General features: G+C 36.3%; 1 pseudogene; it reads right to left on the reverse strand.

Moving 5' to 3' along the window:
* Positions 1-4,737: 4,737 nt before the first annotated feature.
* LOC117022596 (elongation factor 1-alpha 1-like) lies at positions 4,738-5,477 on the reverse strand (annotated as a pseudogene).
* Between the last annotated feature and the right edge of the window lie 10,741 nt (positions 5,478-16,218).

The raw sequence follows: 16,218 nt of genomic DNA on the forward strand, positions 1-16,218 counted from the left end.
TTCCTCACTGGGCATGTCACTGTGGGTAGTCATGCCCCTGGCCTATAACTTCTTTAAGGAAAGATTTTTAAGCCCTCTCATTTGTTCTTGTGCATCGAGGTTAACACACCTTTGAAATGGCAGAAGTAATACCCCTCACAGGTGTAACCACGCTCAAGAGAGCTCATAGTCTTTGTAATCCAATCCCTGCCTTGCTTTCTCTCACCTTCCTTGCTTTCCATCCTTCATTTCAAATTCAGAAATGAAACTGCAAAACTGTTATTCTCTGGAGCATTTGAGATCTTGTTTCCTGGCAATTGTCATCAGTTTGGGCTCAAATAAATTCTTATACAATTTCTCTACAGGTTTGGATGTTTTGCACATCAACACTTTTTAAAACATCACACCATATTACTCATGTTGCTCCTTTTTCCTGGTATTATCTTAAGGGGTTCTTTTTTCCAACAATGTTTAACATTCCTTACCCTATCTTATTTTTACATTTCCTGAAAGTCTTCCTGTGGTATCACATTTAGTAACCATTATTTGATTTGTAAATTTGTCTGAAAAGAACATCTTCCATTTCAATGATTAAATGCTCAGGTAGTTCAGTTGTAGACTTGCCCTTTAGAATAAATTGATATAGATACAGATGAGAATGGAAAACAAATTAAAACCTCTTTAACATAGTACTCTTTGGGAAAGGGTCAGCATCCATGGGAATTGACTTTGACATATGAAATTAGGTTTTGGAGGACATGAATGTGATTCAGAACATGATCACTTACTTCACAGTGAACCGTTTTATTTTTGAACATTTTTAGTTTTCAATGAACTTCCTTTTAGATTTCTCTTTTGGGTTTCAGACCAACCCTGTGTGGTAGCTACAGGAGGTTCAGACATCCTTATTTCAAAGATAAAGATACTGAATATAAAAATGTAAGTACACCTCCTCTATGGGCACCTGGTATATTACATGTAGTAAGTATTCACCATATCCTCTAAGTGTTTATTCACTTATCAACAAACATTGACTTAGCTTCTATTGTCACACCAGGTACGTTGCTTGATATTGGGGACACTTTATCTAGAGTCAGAATGTTTCCTACATAAAAACTGACACTGTAAAGAACAATACAAAAAAAGTGATAAAAAATATCACTTGCTCTTAAAGTAATCATAGTCTATTGGAAAATTAACAACAATAATGACATCATAAGAACAATTTCAAACTACTATTATTAATTATATTTGGGGTGCAATAAAGTGTCTGTTTAAGGAAATCAAAAAGATTTTGTTACTAGGTTTCAACTGACAGGGAAAACACAAACTGTAAACTGAGAGATAGGTGGGCAGAATTATTTTATTTGCTCTGCATGGCTGTCATAAACCTGTAAAACTGATACTATGAACAAATTCTAAAACACCTTGTTCTGAGAGTCTGACATACTTGTGAGAATGAATTAGTTTTCTTCCTTTGAATAGAGAAAGCAAGCCCTAAACTAAAGAATGTTAATACCCTTCACATCTGTCTTGTTTCTCTCAGGTTTCAGATTATACAAAGTACCACATTAATACATAAAGATTAATTTAGTTGATATATACGAGCTCTCACCAAACTGTAATCTGGGTTCTCCATAGCACTTATACCCATGTGTGACTCTTCTCACAACTTTTGCAAAAGTGAATTTTTACATGAGGAACAGTGGCGTCCAGGAGGAATACCAGAATCACCGAAGGAGATAGAGTGTCTAAATAATATGATTCCCTCTCTCATTCCCTCAGCCACTCCTCCATACCACACAACTACTGCCAAGGCCTCAAAAACAGTGCTTCAACTTACTGAATCATCCAATACAGATACATTGCTCACCCTCAAATGTTGACCATAATAGAAAATTGAGTAGGGATGACGAGACCTTTCACACATGGATAAAGAGAGGTACATGAAGGGGAAAAAAACAACAACTCATTTTTACCATGTTCTGTGTCACTTCATTTTGTTGGCGTTCATTTTCTCTTTTTATCTGTTCTCCAAATTATCAGGTGTTTTATTGGCCCTACATGACCTAGTTTTGTTCTTATTTCTTTGACTGAATATCTTACAAAGTGACCTGATCTTTTACAACAACTTTTGTCACCTGTTGGAGAAAATCAAGAATTAGCACCATCTCTTGATAAAAATGCCATATTACAAATATTTGTTGCTTGTTACAGTGATTGAATCTAATTACAGAAGAAATATCATTTATGTTTAAGGAACTGGGCTGATGTTTGGGAGAGGTTAACTCTCTTCTGTGGAAAACTGCTAAAAATCCAAGTTCACATCTCACTTCACTTACAGTCAGAATTTCTCCTCTATAAAAACCCAGACTATAAAGAATCCAAGGGAAAGTGGGCTTAAAACCAGGAAAAATGTTACAAATCTGCCAGTGAAGCCACTGTGAGCACGATTCATGTGAGTCATTAAACCAAATAATAATAATAATAGAATTTTCTAATGGTAAAATTCTATTTTTAGTACACTTTTATGTGTGTTTCTGACTTGTTTTCAGATCTTTTGTTCAAGGGAGGTAGAACAGATATGGGGATATTAAATTGCCAGGCAAGGAAACTGAGATGATTTGCATACTATCCAATGTTCGGCTAATAGGACTATTTTCCCTTCAGGCAATATGTGTGTGGTTTTTTTGTTCGTTTGTTTGTTTATTTGTTTTTGACTTAGATCAGTTGGACTCAGGAAGCTGACATCTTATGTCAAATTTCTCTCTCTTTTGGTAACTATATAAAGTGGTTTTGGCTTTTTGTTCCAAAATCTCTAACAGACATTTCTATCCTTTTCTACTTTAAACAGCATAATTACCAAAAACTAATATTTCAAAATCCAGAATAATATAATGATGTTTTATATTTAATACTCAAACTTGCCAATTGTACAATCAATGCATCAGTAGGAAAAAATGCCATGTCTAAATTCCAAAGTCATATGATATACTAAGTCGTTATAGTGATCCTGCACTTTTGGATGGTCCATAAATTTAATTTTGAAAGAATTCAATATGGAAAATATGTTGTTTTTAAAGGCATTTTCCCGCTGTTGAACTATATAAAATAACTTTTCTATCATTCAGGTTAATATTTGACTTCAAAGTTTTCATTTTTATTGTGAAAAGAATGAATAGATAACATTTTATTTCCAATTACAGAGGAAACTTAGAAAAGATGGCACATCTTTATTGGTTGATTGAGGCTGGTTTAAAGAAATCAAATTTGTATCAAAATAATGAAATTTCCTTCATCAAAAAGCCATTACTTTTAAAGCTGATATCCAACCTCTTTCTCTTCTGATTGCCACCTTCATCCCTTTCCCGTCTCTCTATGTTCCTTGATAATAGAAAAAAAGTGGAATCATTAAAGGACTTTTATAAAAATATAATTGGCATTACCTCTGTGCTCTTAGGCTGACTTCTGACTCTCCATAGCTGAAAAATTATTTCCCTCTCATTCTCAATACCTCAGCAAATCCCTATTTTCTCACCTGTTGGTTCTGGCACCATCCAAACACATAAGGCCTGGTGGTCTGACTTTCTTGCGTAAAATAGAAATTCTTATGGAGTATGTTTTTCCACTTCCTTTAGCCTCTGTAGGCATTTTTTTTACCACACATTGTTAAAAAAAAAACTACTCATAGTGTGTGTGTGTGTGTGTGTGTGTGTGTGTGTGTGTGTGTGTGTGTGTTCTCTATGCGATGGATGAAAAGGATTTGTGGCATATGAGCACTGTGAGTATCCAGTTGATTGCTATGGGGGAAAAAAAGGCTGAGAATCAACAGAAAACTTTCTGCCTTGTCCAGATGTCATCACTACAAGTGTCTTCTTTGCTATCGAGTATCTGTTGCAGCCACACCTATTAATAGTTATCATGCTTTCCATTATGGGAGATTATTTCTGGGATTTTTGAGTACTCAGCTAGTAGATGATGGAATTGATAAGCCACTGCAAACAAATCACTTTGAATTTGAATATTTATTCCTCTCAATTTTGTATTCCTGAACTTTAATTGGTCTTTGCCTCCAAAGGACTGCCTAGAGGGAACTTCCATTGGCCACACAATCCGTCTTTCTTTCATATTCTTACTGTGTGAGTTATATGTACCTAACACTCTCATTTTGTCGTTGTTACACATCATCAGTCCTTGCCTTCTTTGTCTCTTGCCTATCCTGTTCTACGTTAGGGCTTTCAGTTGTCAGAAATTTGGATGATGCTGGGCAGAATGAGTCCCTATTCTCTGTTCATCTTTACTATTACGCTAGTATGACAGTTTTGTAGCTAACTTAAGTGTGTTTGCTTTCAAATGTAAATTTTATAATTTTATGTGTGTAAATTGTTTGAAATATCTTAAAATAGTTTCATATGAAAGGATTTAATTTAAAACCAAAAATTCTCTCTGGGAAAGATAGGAAAAGTATTATAACCGTTTTAAAGACAAAGAGTCTAAGGATTACAGAATTCAAGAGGTGATCCTTACATTTTAGACTTACACTCTAAAATGGCAAAAGGGCTTCTTCAGGGATAGAAGAATATTTTTTTAATGTTATATAACTACACTTTGTTTCCCCAGTCAGTAAGGGGGGAGAATGCATCTAATATTTATTTTTTTTTTCTCATTAAACTTTGTCTTAATGGGTCTCAAAATTCTGTGAGAGATTTTTGGTCACGTTGTTTCCATTAAAAAGTACTGATTTTAAAAACTAATAATTTACAAACCGCCAAACAGAAAACCTAACTGATCCACAAAACGTCCTGCTTTCCTTCTGAAGGTTTTACGATACATTGTCATTGTTAACCCGTCTTTCACTATTAAACTGAAATGGCCAATTGAGACACACAGTTCTGAGACACTTCTTCCACCACTGATTAAGACCGGGGTGGCAGGTATTGGGGATAATATTTCTTTAACCTTCTGAGCTTTCTGGGCAGACTTAGTGACTTTGCCAGCTCCAACTGCCTTTTGGTCCACCACTTTAATGACATCCACAGCAACTGTCTGTCTCATGTCACGAACAGCAAAACAGCCCAGAGGAGGATAATCAGACAAGCTCTCAACACCCATGGGCTTGCCAGGAACCATATTAATGATGGCAGCAGCACCTGATTTCAAAAACTCTCGGCCATCTTCCAGCTTTTTCCCAGAATGACGATCAATCTTCTCAGCTCAGCAAATTTGCAGGCAATGTGAGCTGTGTAGCAATCCACCACAGGTATGTTTAGCACTGATTTGGCCTGAATGGTTTAGGATAATCACCTGAGCTATGAAGGATCATTCCATTGATGGATCATTTTTGCTGTCACCAGCCATATTGCCATGACAAACATTTTTGACAGACACGTTCTTGACTATGAAGCCCACATGGTCCCTGCTTTACTCAAAGTTTCATGCTGCCTTTCAACAGACTTGACTTCAGTGGTAACATTAACTGCAGCAACGGTGACCACCATGCTAGGTTTGAGAACACCAGTCTCCACGCAGCTTACAGGGACAATACTAATACCCCCAATTTTGTAGACATCCTGGAGGGCAGATGCAGTGGCTAGTCAGTTAAACGAGGTGGTGGCAGGACACAATCCAAAGCTTCAAGTAGTATGGTTCCACTGCATTGCCATCTTTACGGGTGACTTTCCATCCCTTGAACCAAGGCACCTGGCTCCTGCATGTTGTCACCATTCCAACCAGAAATTTATATAAATGCTACTGTGTCAGGGTGGTAGCCAATTTTCTTAATGTAAATGCTAATTTCCTTAATGATTTCCTCATATCTCTTCTGGCTGTAAGGTGGAATCTATTTTGTTAACACCAACAGTTAGTTGTTTCACAGCCAGGGTGTAAGCCAGAAGGGCACGCTCATGGGTCTGCCCATTTTTGGAGACACCGGCTTCAAATTCACCAACCCCAGCAGCAATAATCAGGACAGCATAGTCAGCATGTGCCTGTAATCGTGTTTTTGATAAAGTCTGTGTTCTGGGCCATCAGTGAACGTCACATAGTATTTGCTGGTCTCAAATTTCCACAGGGAGATATCAGTAGTGATCCCACACTTGCGTTCAGCTTTCAGTTTGTCTTAGACCCAGGCATACTTGAAGGAGCCTTTTCCCATCTCAGCAGCCTCCTCCTCAAAACTTTTGATGGTTCTTTAGTTGATCCCACCACATTTGTAGATCAGGTGGTCAGCTGCGGTTAGACTTACTTAAATCTATGTGTCCAATGGCAACGATGTTGATATGAGTCTTTTTCTTTCCCATTTTGGCTTAGATTCAGCAGTGGTTTTCACAACACCTGTATTCTGGCGGCAACCCATTGTGAAAAGAGCAATATTTATTTTCTATTGAGTGCCATACTAAGCTCTTTTACGTCATTTCATTTTTTCCTTCCATAAATTTGTGAGTTGATGATTAGCCTTATTTTTAATAGACGTATGTGTCGATGCTCTATGAAGTTATTTAGCATGCCTACAGTCATACACACAATACCTGCCAGAGCCTGGATCTTAACATAACCTTTTGGACTTCAAAGTAGGTAGATGACAGAAATCTAGTGTAAGAAACAGATAATAAGAGGGCAAATGAAACAGGCAGAGCAGTCTAGAACGGCCAGACAAAACACATTTCAGAAATGATTCCAATACAGGTTTTTAACATATTAGTTTATACTTGGGCATCCACAGTCACTCCACCCACCTTCCTTTTAATACAGTTGAGCTCTAGTCACATTTTCCTTGGCTGGAAAATACAGAGTCTTCTAAGTGGAAACCTTGTCTTCTCCTTTGAATCCATAGTGGCTGTGTCTGCTGAAAGTTCATTCTGCACCACAATAACATTGAGTTAAAATTGTCTTTTGAAAAGTCTTTTGTTTACTTAAGCACCTAAATGAACTAGAGACAGCTTGTAATAGGAAGCTGACTATTCCTTTTTTTATATAGCATTCTTAAAAGCCTTCTTTAAAGGTGAGAGATTGAGTTGATTAAAAAAATAATTTGCATATATTAAGGAGGATTAAATTGTCATGTAGAAGAGTGCCTCACACACTTCCAGCGGAAATAGCACCACTATTCAGAAACATTTTTCATTTGGGTAAAAACAAAAATTATTCAGAGTTTGGTCACTGTGTCTACAATTTTGTTAAACTTAAAATAATGATTCTATGATAATCGTGTTCATTCTCTTCTAGCGATAATGGAGGAAAATAACATTGGTGTAAAGATATAATAGGGATTTGAATGTAATAAACAATACTTTGGTTTTGTTTTGCATTTTCTGGTCAACTTATTGGTGTAACAAATGAAGAAAACTCTTCACATTGAAGAACATTATATTTTAAATTGGAGTGATTCCTGTAGAGCTTATGGAATGCAAACTAAATATTGACTAAGTGATGCTTGGATTATTAAAAAAACAAAGGAAGAATCAAAACAGTAATCGCTGAAGTAGAGACGTATCTTTTTAAAAGATTTTTATTAAAAAATATTTCTAACATAAGACATTATATCAGTTTCAGGTGTACACCATAGTTGTTCAACATTTATATAGCTAAATAAGTGATCACCGTAAGTCCATGTGGAACATTTTCCAGAATAGAACATATGTTAGGCCATAAAAGAAGCCTCAATAAATTAAAGAAGATTGAAATTATATCAAGCATATTTTCTGACCTCAATGGCATGAAACTAAAAATATATTGTTCAAGACAGTGCTTACTTTCTTCAAACATACTCTCACACTGGGATGCCCATTAGCTCAGTTGGTTAGAGCATGGTGCTAATAACACCAAGGTTCCAAATTCGATCCCCACATGGGCCACTGTGAGCTGCACCTTCCTTAAGAAAAATAGAAGAAAAGAAAGAAAAGAAAACATACGATCCCTCTTTTCTTTTACATCTATAATTAGACTCAAATCCCAGCAAGCCCCTAAGGTAAGGTACAATGTACAACCCATGAGGAGGTATGTTATGTTCCAAAATGACTACTTGAGTTTTCTAATTTATACAGACAGAAATCCAGGAACATGTTTGGGAATGAATACAAAGGGGGTGAAATTATAGTGGAGGGAGCATAAAGTTGCATCAGGCTGGATTTGTTGACACGGGCTCACTCAGCATTCAGAATTTACTGTTGCAGTTCAGGAAGTTAGGGCTCTAACAGTTTATTCATTTGTTTGGCTGAAAGTTGGACCAAAAGGTACCAATAATATGCAGAGCTGAGGCAAGTTTCTCCAGAAGGCTGTATATTCTCTGAATCAGCATCCAATATATGGTGCGGTTTCTCTGATAGCCAGGATTCACAGGTTCAGGAATCAATGAGTAGAAATGGGAGTGAACCATTCACTATCACCGCTAGTGACCCATTAGCAAAATTTCACGTCCTGTTCCCATGATTTTACGCTCTGCTGGCCTAGACATATTACTTCTAGGGAAGAATGCTTCCATAAGAGACACAACAATGATTCCACTGAACTGAAAGTTAAGACTGCCACTGACCACTTTGGTCTCTTCATGCTTCTGAATCTACAGGAAAAGAAGGAAGAAACTGTGTTGGCTGGGATGATTGGTCCTGACTATGAAGGGGAAATTGGACTACCCCAATATATAACAAAAATTATTGTTAAATTTATATGATAGATAGTATTTAAGTTGTTGGAGAGTAAGAAGAAGAGTAAACATCACTCAAGGACTTTACCTCTTCTATATTCAGTTGTACATAACATAGTTATATAATGTTAGGAAGAATTATGACCTTGCTGTCATTATTTGGAGATTAAATGTGGTTGAAGGAGAAATATATGAGTGTTATATTGACAAGGGGTAGACTTGTGATGGTTAATTTTGTGCCAACTTGACTGACGACAGGATCCCCAGATTAATTATTTCCAGGCATGTATATGAATACATGTTTTAGATGAGATTAGAATTTGAATCAATGGAATCAGTAAATGGCCCTCACCATTCTGATTGGGCATCACCCAATCCATTGAGGGTCTGAATTGAACAAAAAGGCAGAGGAAGGAGGAATTCATCTCTGTTTTTTTCTGTCTCACTGCTTGAGCTGAGACATCTCATCTTATCTTCTCCTGCCCTCATAATGAAAATTACACCATTGTATCCACTGCTTCTTAGGTCTTTGGACTTGGACTGAATTGCACTACAGACTTTCCTGAGTCTCCTGCTTGAACAAGGCTGGTCGTGGGACTTCTCAGCCTCCATAGTCATGTGAACCAATTCCTCATAATTGTTTCTCTTTTCTCTCTTTTTCTCTCTCTCTCTCCCTCTCTCTTTCTCTTTCATCTATTTATCATCTATCTATCTATCTATCTATCTATCTATCTATCTATCTATCTATCATCTATCTATCATCTATTTCCTATGAGACCTGTTTCTCTGGAGAACCGTGGTTAACACAGGGGATGCAAACTGACACCTGGATTCTATCCTCAAGAAACTTGTAATTTAATTGAGGGAAACCTGAAATTAACAGAAGTAACATTTAAATAATAGCAAACTAGTATGCACCTGATAAAGTATTAAAATTGCTAAGAAGAAGTAGAAATAGTAGAGATGTTAAAATGATAACATCTTTTGCATATGTGTGGAATATATCAGTTTAATCGTGTCACCTTTGTATTTTGCTACCTTGAAGAAAGGCTTACGTTTTGGTGAAGTGCTCATTCAATAACTCTTTCAGAGTCCTGAAATATATTGGTTTTAAAAGTAAATGTTTCATTCTTTTAGAATGGTTTTCTTTACTATAGATTCAACAATAATTTAGAACATCACTTATGAATTAATTAAATGCATGTATCCTTTAATGTACACAAACTTCTGTATGAAGCAATTAGGATTGTTTGTTTCTGTAAATGCTGAAAGGCAACAGGGCCGTGATATGCTGGAGATGGCTCATACTGGCTCTAGAGAGCAAATTGTTCAATATTCAGGAATTTTGCCATGTGTTTGTTAAACTGTTAATAGCTTGAAATCGGCAATAATGGGAGAGTTTACACTATGGAAATTGGAAAGTGATACAAATGAGTATTTTATTTCCCCCCCTGTAGAGCCAGTTTAGTAGTACACTATTGAATGGATATGTCCTAGAAAAATTAGACACGTACCTGGTCCAAGTGGAAAACAGAGTTGAGTCTAAAGGAGCTGTGGGCACAAATTCATGTCAGCTAGGTTAGCTTGTAGATAGATAAACCATAACATATGTGAGCTGAAACAGCATTTCATGTGCTGCAGCAACCTCTGGAGCGTAAAAAACAGTAATCCCAAGTGTCTATAAGCTTAAGAAAGCTTGTTATTTTCCATTTGTTTGCTTATATGATTTCTCCTATTTTGAAGCATATCTTATTCTTTAATGTTTTGCCTCCAAACCCCCTACCCTCAGAAATGCATACACACTCACACACACACACACACACACACACTTGTCTGAATACATCCTGAGGTATCAATACCTCCTTTTTAAATATTGCATCCCAATTCAGGACACATCTTTGGACTTCATTAGGTATTAACCATACCCTGCACATATTTGAATAGAGAAGGTTTATTTAATGGGAACTGAAACTGGAGAGGACCACAAGGCAATGCTCTCCCTCCTTGTCTGGTTGTTCATGTTCCTTACAGAAATATAAACAGTAGCGCAGAAGGAAGATGGGTGAGGAGATGTGGTTGAGCAAATCATTGAACAGATAAGAAATGACATCCACTTTGTTCTCTCTTCCAATCTCATATACACATATATATATACCTTGTACTATGAGGCCTCACGCCCTAGGGTCAGAGAAATGAGTGAGCTTTATAACAATAATTACCCTATAAAATTATAAAAATTTTGAGTCCAACATTTACAGAGCCACTGATGCCTCTCTAAGAAGTGCACTGGGAAGCAATGCTTGACATCTGATGCCCTGGGGAATTTCATCATTGTGATCACTGTGCCCAGCTATGAAGGGTGCTCTTTTCTGCTATTTATCATCATAATTTAATACCACATAAGCTAAGATAAATTAAGATAAAGTAACAATGGAATTAAAGCAATATATATTCCATGATGGAATTTCAAGTGCTGCTATGAACTAGAGAGGAAACATTTGTTGACTTCAGGGTATTTTCTCTTACCATAAAACTACACAGATAGATGGGTGATCACAGAATCCTACTATATCCCATCTATGTAAAAAAAAAGTAAATGACTTAGGTGCAGGGCAAGGTCAAATAATTACTGGTAAGTAAGAAATTATTTTGGCGAAAATCAAGAGATGATAACTTTGGAAGGATAAACTATTCACACACCCCAGGATGATTCCTGAAGCACCTCATGCCAAGCAAAGTAATTACTTACTACTTAAATCATGTATTAAATTATTCACAAATCATCCAAGAAAAGATAATTCCACTGGGAGTTTCTGATACCAAAGAAACAAAGATGTTTCACTGAGTATTCCTCAGTACGCACATCAATATTGACTACTCTGGTTTAGTATGGTTCTTTTTTTTTTTCTTTTACCACCAATACCACAAATCTTGGCAATATATGTCCTCTGCTTATAAATGAGTTTGCTTCTGAAAGTTCATTTATAAAATCAAATGTTTTGAACTTTTCATCAATTTTGATAAAAACAACGTTAAGTGGTAGTGAGGGCCTCAGCTTGACTCATTAAAAAATAACTATCCAAAAATTGTCCAAAGGAAAGTGCAAAATAATAGCACTTTGAGGACACTATTAACATCCACATGCATGCTCTTGATGTATATCTTGTTTCCCCAAAAATAAGACCTAGCTGGACAATCAGCTCTAATGCGTCTTTTGGAGCAAAAATTAATATAAGATCCTGTCTTATTTTACTATAAGATCGGGTCTTATGTAATATGTAAGACCGGGTATAATATAATAATGCAATATAATATAATATAATATGATATAATATGATATGATATAATATAATATAATATAATATAATATAATATAATATAATATAATATAATAAACACTGGGTCTTATATTAATGTTTGCTCCAAAAGATTCATTAGAGCTGATTGTCAGGCTAGGTCTTCTTTTCGGGGAAACACGGTATATGTGATTCCTTGGGAACCCAGTGAGTTTTGTTCCTCTTATGATGCTGAGAAAACTTTACTGAGAAAAATAAACTCCTTAGAATTGCAAAATTGATGACTTGACACCATCCACTAGTAGATCTGTCTTTGTAGGCAGAGAAGTATCTTCATGCCATAGTCTTCAGTTAAAAGTGAAATACACAGAACTTCTCATCGCCTTTATCCTAGACTACCATTAAAAATACAAACTACAGGAACATACCTTTCCTATATTATTACTCTGACTTGGCCATATTATTCTTCCCTAGCTCATTTTTCCTTTGCTTACTTTCAGATCAAGACTTTCACCTGCGTACCCTCCCCATTGTAATAAAATTGCTCTATACTCTAACTTTTTATTACATCCTCTCTTTCCTAGTCTTGGCAGAAACCTGGTTAATCCAAGGGAACATGTTATTTCCTGCAACCTTCTCAAGTATAAGTTACTTATTAACCTATTTTCCAAACAATAGGAGACCAAGAATAAGACACAGGGCTGTCACTTTCCTTGTTTATATGTGCTGCTGCTCAGTTATTTGCTAGCAAGCTTGGAAAGAATACAAACAAAAAAAAAAACAAGAACAAATGCAACAATATAGTTTTGTGGGGTTTTTTTTTGTTTTTGTTTTTTTTTCTGTTTGGCATAACGGAGTCTTTTTCTTGCCATCTCCTTACTTTTTGGTCTTTCCCCTTTTTATGCATCAATTGTTTTGGCCCCCCGTGCCAGGATGTCCTCTCCAGGCCTGTTATATTTCTCAGGCCAATTTTTATCCAACTTTCCAGTCTATAACCATTGAAGTCCTTCATGTGAATGATCTTCACTACCACTCATTGTAACAACTCACTCTCTTTGGATTTTAGTACAATCTGGAATTTCTCCACCACTGATTTCTTATAATTTCACACTCACTATGGTTAGCTTCTCACAGCTCATTTACTTTCTTATTCCCAAGACTCTATTATTCAGTTGCTCCAAAACCTTCTGTAAAACACAAAACAGAAAAATTAAATACAGTTCCCAGACAACTACATTTTATCCTAAACTGTCAGACTCATTTTGCCCTTGCTATCGGCTCCCAGAGTACCTTACATTTTCACCTTCTCCCTGTTGATCTGATATCTTAAATTTGTATGTACAATATCTCTTGCAAAATACAAACCTGGATAATCTAACATTGTCCTTTCCATTCCTTACCCAAGGCTGTTAAGTGCTACTCAAGAAAAAGCAAGTAATCATGAAGGCTGAAGAACCTCACTTGAATCTTGGCAAGCTCCTTCTTGCATTTCTAAATTTCAGCTGAAATGAATGCCTTTTTCTGTCTATAATTCATGTCCTTCTTCTAGAGTAGCTATTGCCTACTACTTCACTGAGAAAATTGAAACCACTAAGTAAGAATTTTCTTAATTAACTGTCTTGGTATCTACAAATAGGGCTGCCTTAATTATGAGGCATGGTGCCCAGAACCCCACAACACTTTCAGGAGCCAATGAAATGTTTTAATTTATTTTAAAATCAGAAGGAAAAAAAAAGAATTTTTTGGTTGAAAAACATGTTTTATTGTATGATATTAGTATATTCACTTTTATATCCAATACAATTTTTAACATCTTTTATGGAGTCCATGAGGACAAAATGTCCAGGGCCAGTCACAGTGCAACCCTGCCTGCAAAGTTGCTCCCATTTGCACCTGTTAAGGTGACAGCCCCCTGTCTCAGTAGAACTGGTGATCAGACTCTTGACCACGTCTTAAACTGGCACTTGTGCCCTGGACCTGTCATGCTTTACTCCTTTGAAGACCTTGTTCCATCAGTGATTCCTTCCAGAGAACTGAGAGTCCAGCTATCCTCTTTTAGTGGCACATAGTCCTCAGTATATACAATAGTTATGTTCTATCAAGTCATGACAAATACTGAATTAGTGAGTAGTAAACCATAGCTCTTGGGAAACATAGAGTTATGTTCCTGTGAGCCTCTGGCCGTAACATTATGTCAACTGATCAGTACATAATCATGTTTTACGTGTGTTTCTCTTTAAAGACACATAATGTACTATACATTGTTGATTTATTGACATTAAAATAATGGCCGACAACACCATAACAGGACAGCAGAAAGCTTATCTAATATGCACATTTTCTCTGTAAGACGATCACAGCCTTAGGAACAAAAGCTTAGGAACAAAAGCCAGCACTTTCAGCACTTCACTCAGGAGCCATTTTAAACGCTGAAAATCACCAACGAAAAGCATGAAAACAGTGACACTAAAGAGACCAATGAAAGGACACTTGTTTACAGTATGAGAGCTGAAACAAGAAGACAGAGTGTCACCTTGTTGGAATTCAGCTGAGAGCATAAACATTAGGAGAGTCAAGTTTTCCCCTGCTCTGCATATACACTCAAATTACCATGAAAACACAGTGAGTATTGGCTTTGGGGTTACAAATACAGTTTTCAAGTAGGTGAATTAATGAATATGGAATCTGTGAATAATGAGAATTGATTATATAGGTGTTACAGACTAAATTGTGTTCCTCCAAAATTCCTATGTTTAAAGTCGAAAGCCCAGCACCTTAGGATGTTGCTGTATTCAGAGATAGGCCCTTTCGAGAGATAATTAAGTTAAAATGAGGTTGTTAAGGTGTGCTGTAATCCAGTGTGACCTGTGTCCTTTTTAGGAAAAGGAGATTATGACACAGAGAGAGAGAGACACTGAGAATGTATGCACACAGAGAAAAGGCCATGTGAGGACATAGTAAGGTGGCCATCTGCTAGCCAAGGAGAGAAGCATTAGGAGAAACTAAACCTGCCAACACCTTGATCTTGGATTTCTATTCTCCAGAACTCTGAGGAAATAAATATCTATTGTTTAAGCCACCCAGCCTATGGTATTTTGTTATAACAAACTAATACAATAGGCTCAAGTAGCTGCTAGTTGTTACATTTCCAAGGCCAAAGAACAGTCTTATGTGTTTATTTTATTTGGCTTCTTGGCTTCTCAGTAGTATTTGACACACTGGACAAGCTATTTTCTCCTTAAAATTCTCTCCTTTGCTGGCTGTCACTTTCATCTAGTTTTTCCCTGTACAACTTTAACTATTTTCTTGTACTTTTTTTCTTTTTGGGAACCTCCTCACTCGTGGAGCTCATAAAATTGCTGTCACCCATGGACTTCAGTTCATTTCTCTGCTCTTTAATTCTATATATTGAAACGCCTTACCATGGTTTATAAGCTCTACAAAATCTGCTACCTCGCTGACTTGACCTTGAAACACTTTCTGTTTGATAATTATTGTCAAACCACACAGGCAAGTCCGTCCTTGAAATTGACCATTATCCTTTGGGGAAGACTTTCTGTATATACTGCCTCACTGCATGGAGGAGTCACCCCAGGATGGTACATGGCTGACTCTTTCAAGGGGTCCTGAGTACCCCCCCTTTAACCAGGCCCATATTACATTTTACTTGTTTCAATACATTAAAAAGTATTCACGTTTGTTCTATTTATCTGTTTACTTACTTTTCTATTCACCTTTCTTTCTCCTCTAGAATATTAGGTCCTTAAAAGAAGAGGATTGAAAAAATGGGATTACAAAGTACAAATTGCAAAATCTCTTTGAGGGTTTTAGTAAAAAAAAAAAAAAAAAGTACAAATTGGCAGTTACAAAATAGCCACAGGGATGTAAAATACAGTAAAGGGAATATAGTCAATAATACGAAAAAACTATGTATAATGTCAGGTGGGTACTAAACTTATTAAAGGGATCACTTTATAAATTATATAAATATTTTACCACTACACTATACACCTGAAACTAATATAAAATAATATTGAATGTCAAATATAATTTTAAAAAATAGTCACGGGGGTATAAAGTACAGCATAGTGAATATGGTCAATAATATTGTAGTAACTATGTACAGTGTCAGATGGGGTTATCACTTTGTAAGGTATATAAATGTCTAATCACTATGTTGTTTTGTACATCTGAAACAAGAAAGAAAGAGAAGAGAGAGAGAGAAAGAAAGGAAGGAAGGAAGGAAGGAAGGAAGGAAGGAAGGAAGGAAAGAAAGAAGGAAGAGGAGGAAGGGAGGAAGGA

Source organism: Rhinolophus ferrumequinum, chromosome 5 (genome assembly GCF_004115265.2).
Source record: "Rhinolophus ferrumequinum isolate MPI-CBG mRhiFer1 chromosome 5, mRhiFer1_v1.p, whole genome shotgun sequence".
NCBI classification, from domain to species: Eukaryota; Metazoa; Chordata; class Mammalia; order Chiroptera; family Rhinolophidae; genus Rhinolophus; species Rhinolophus ferrumequinum.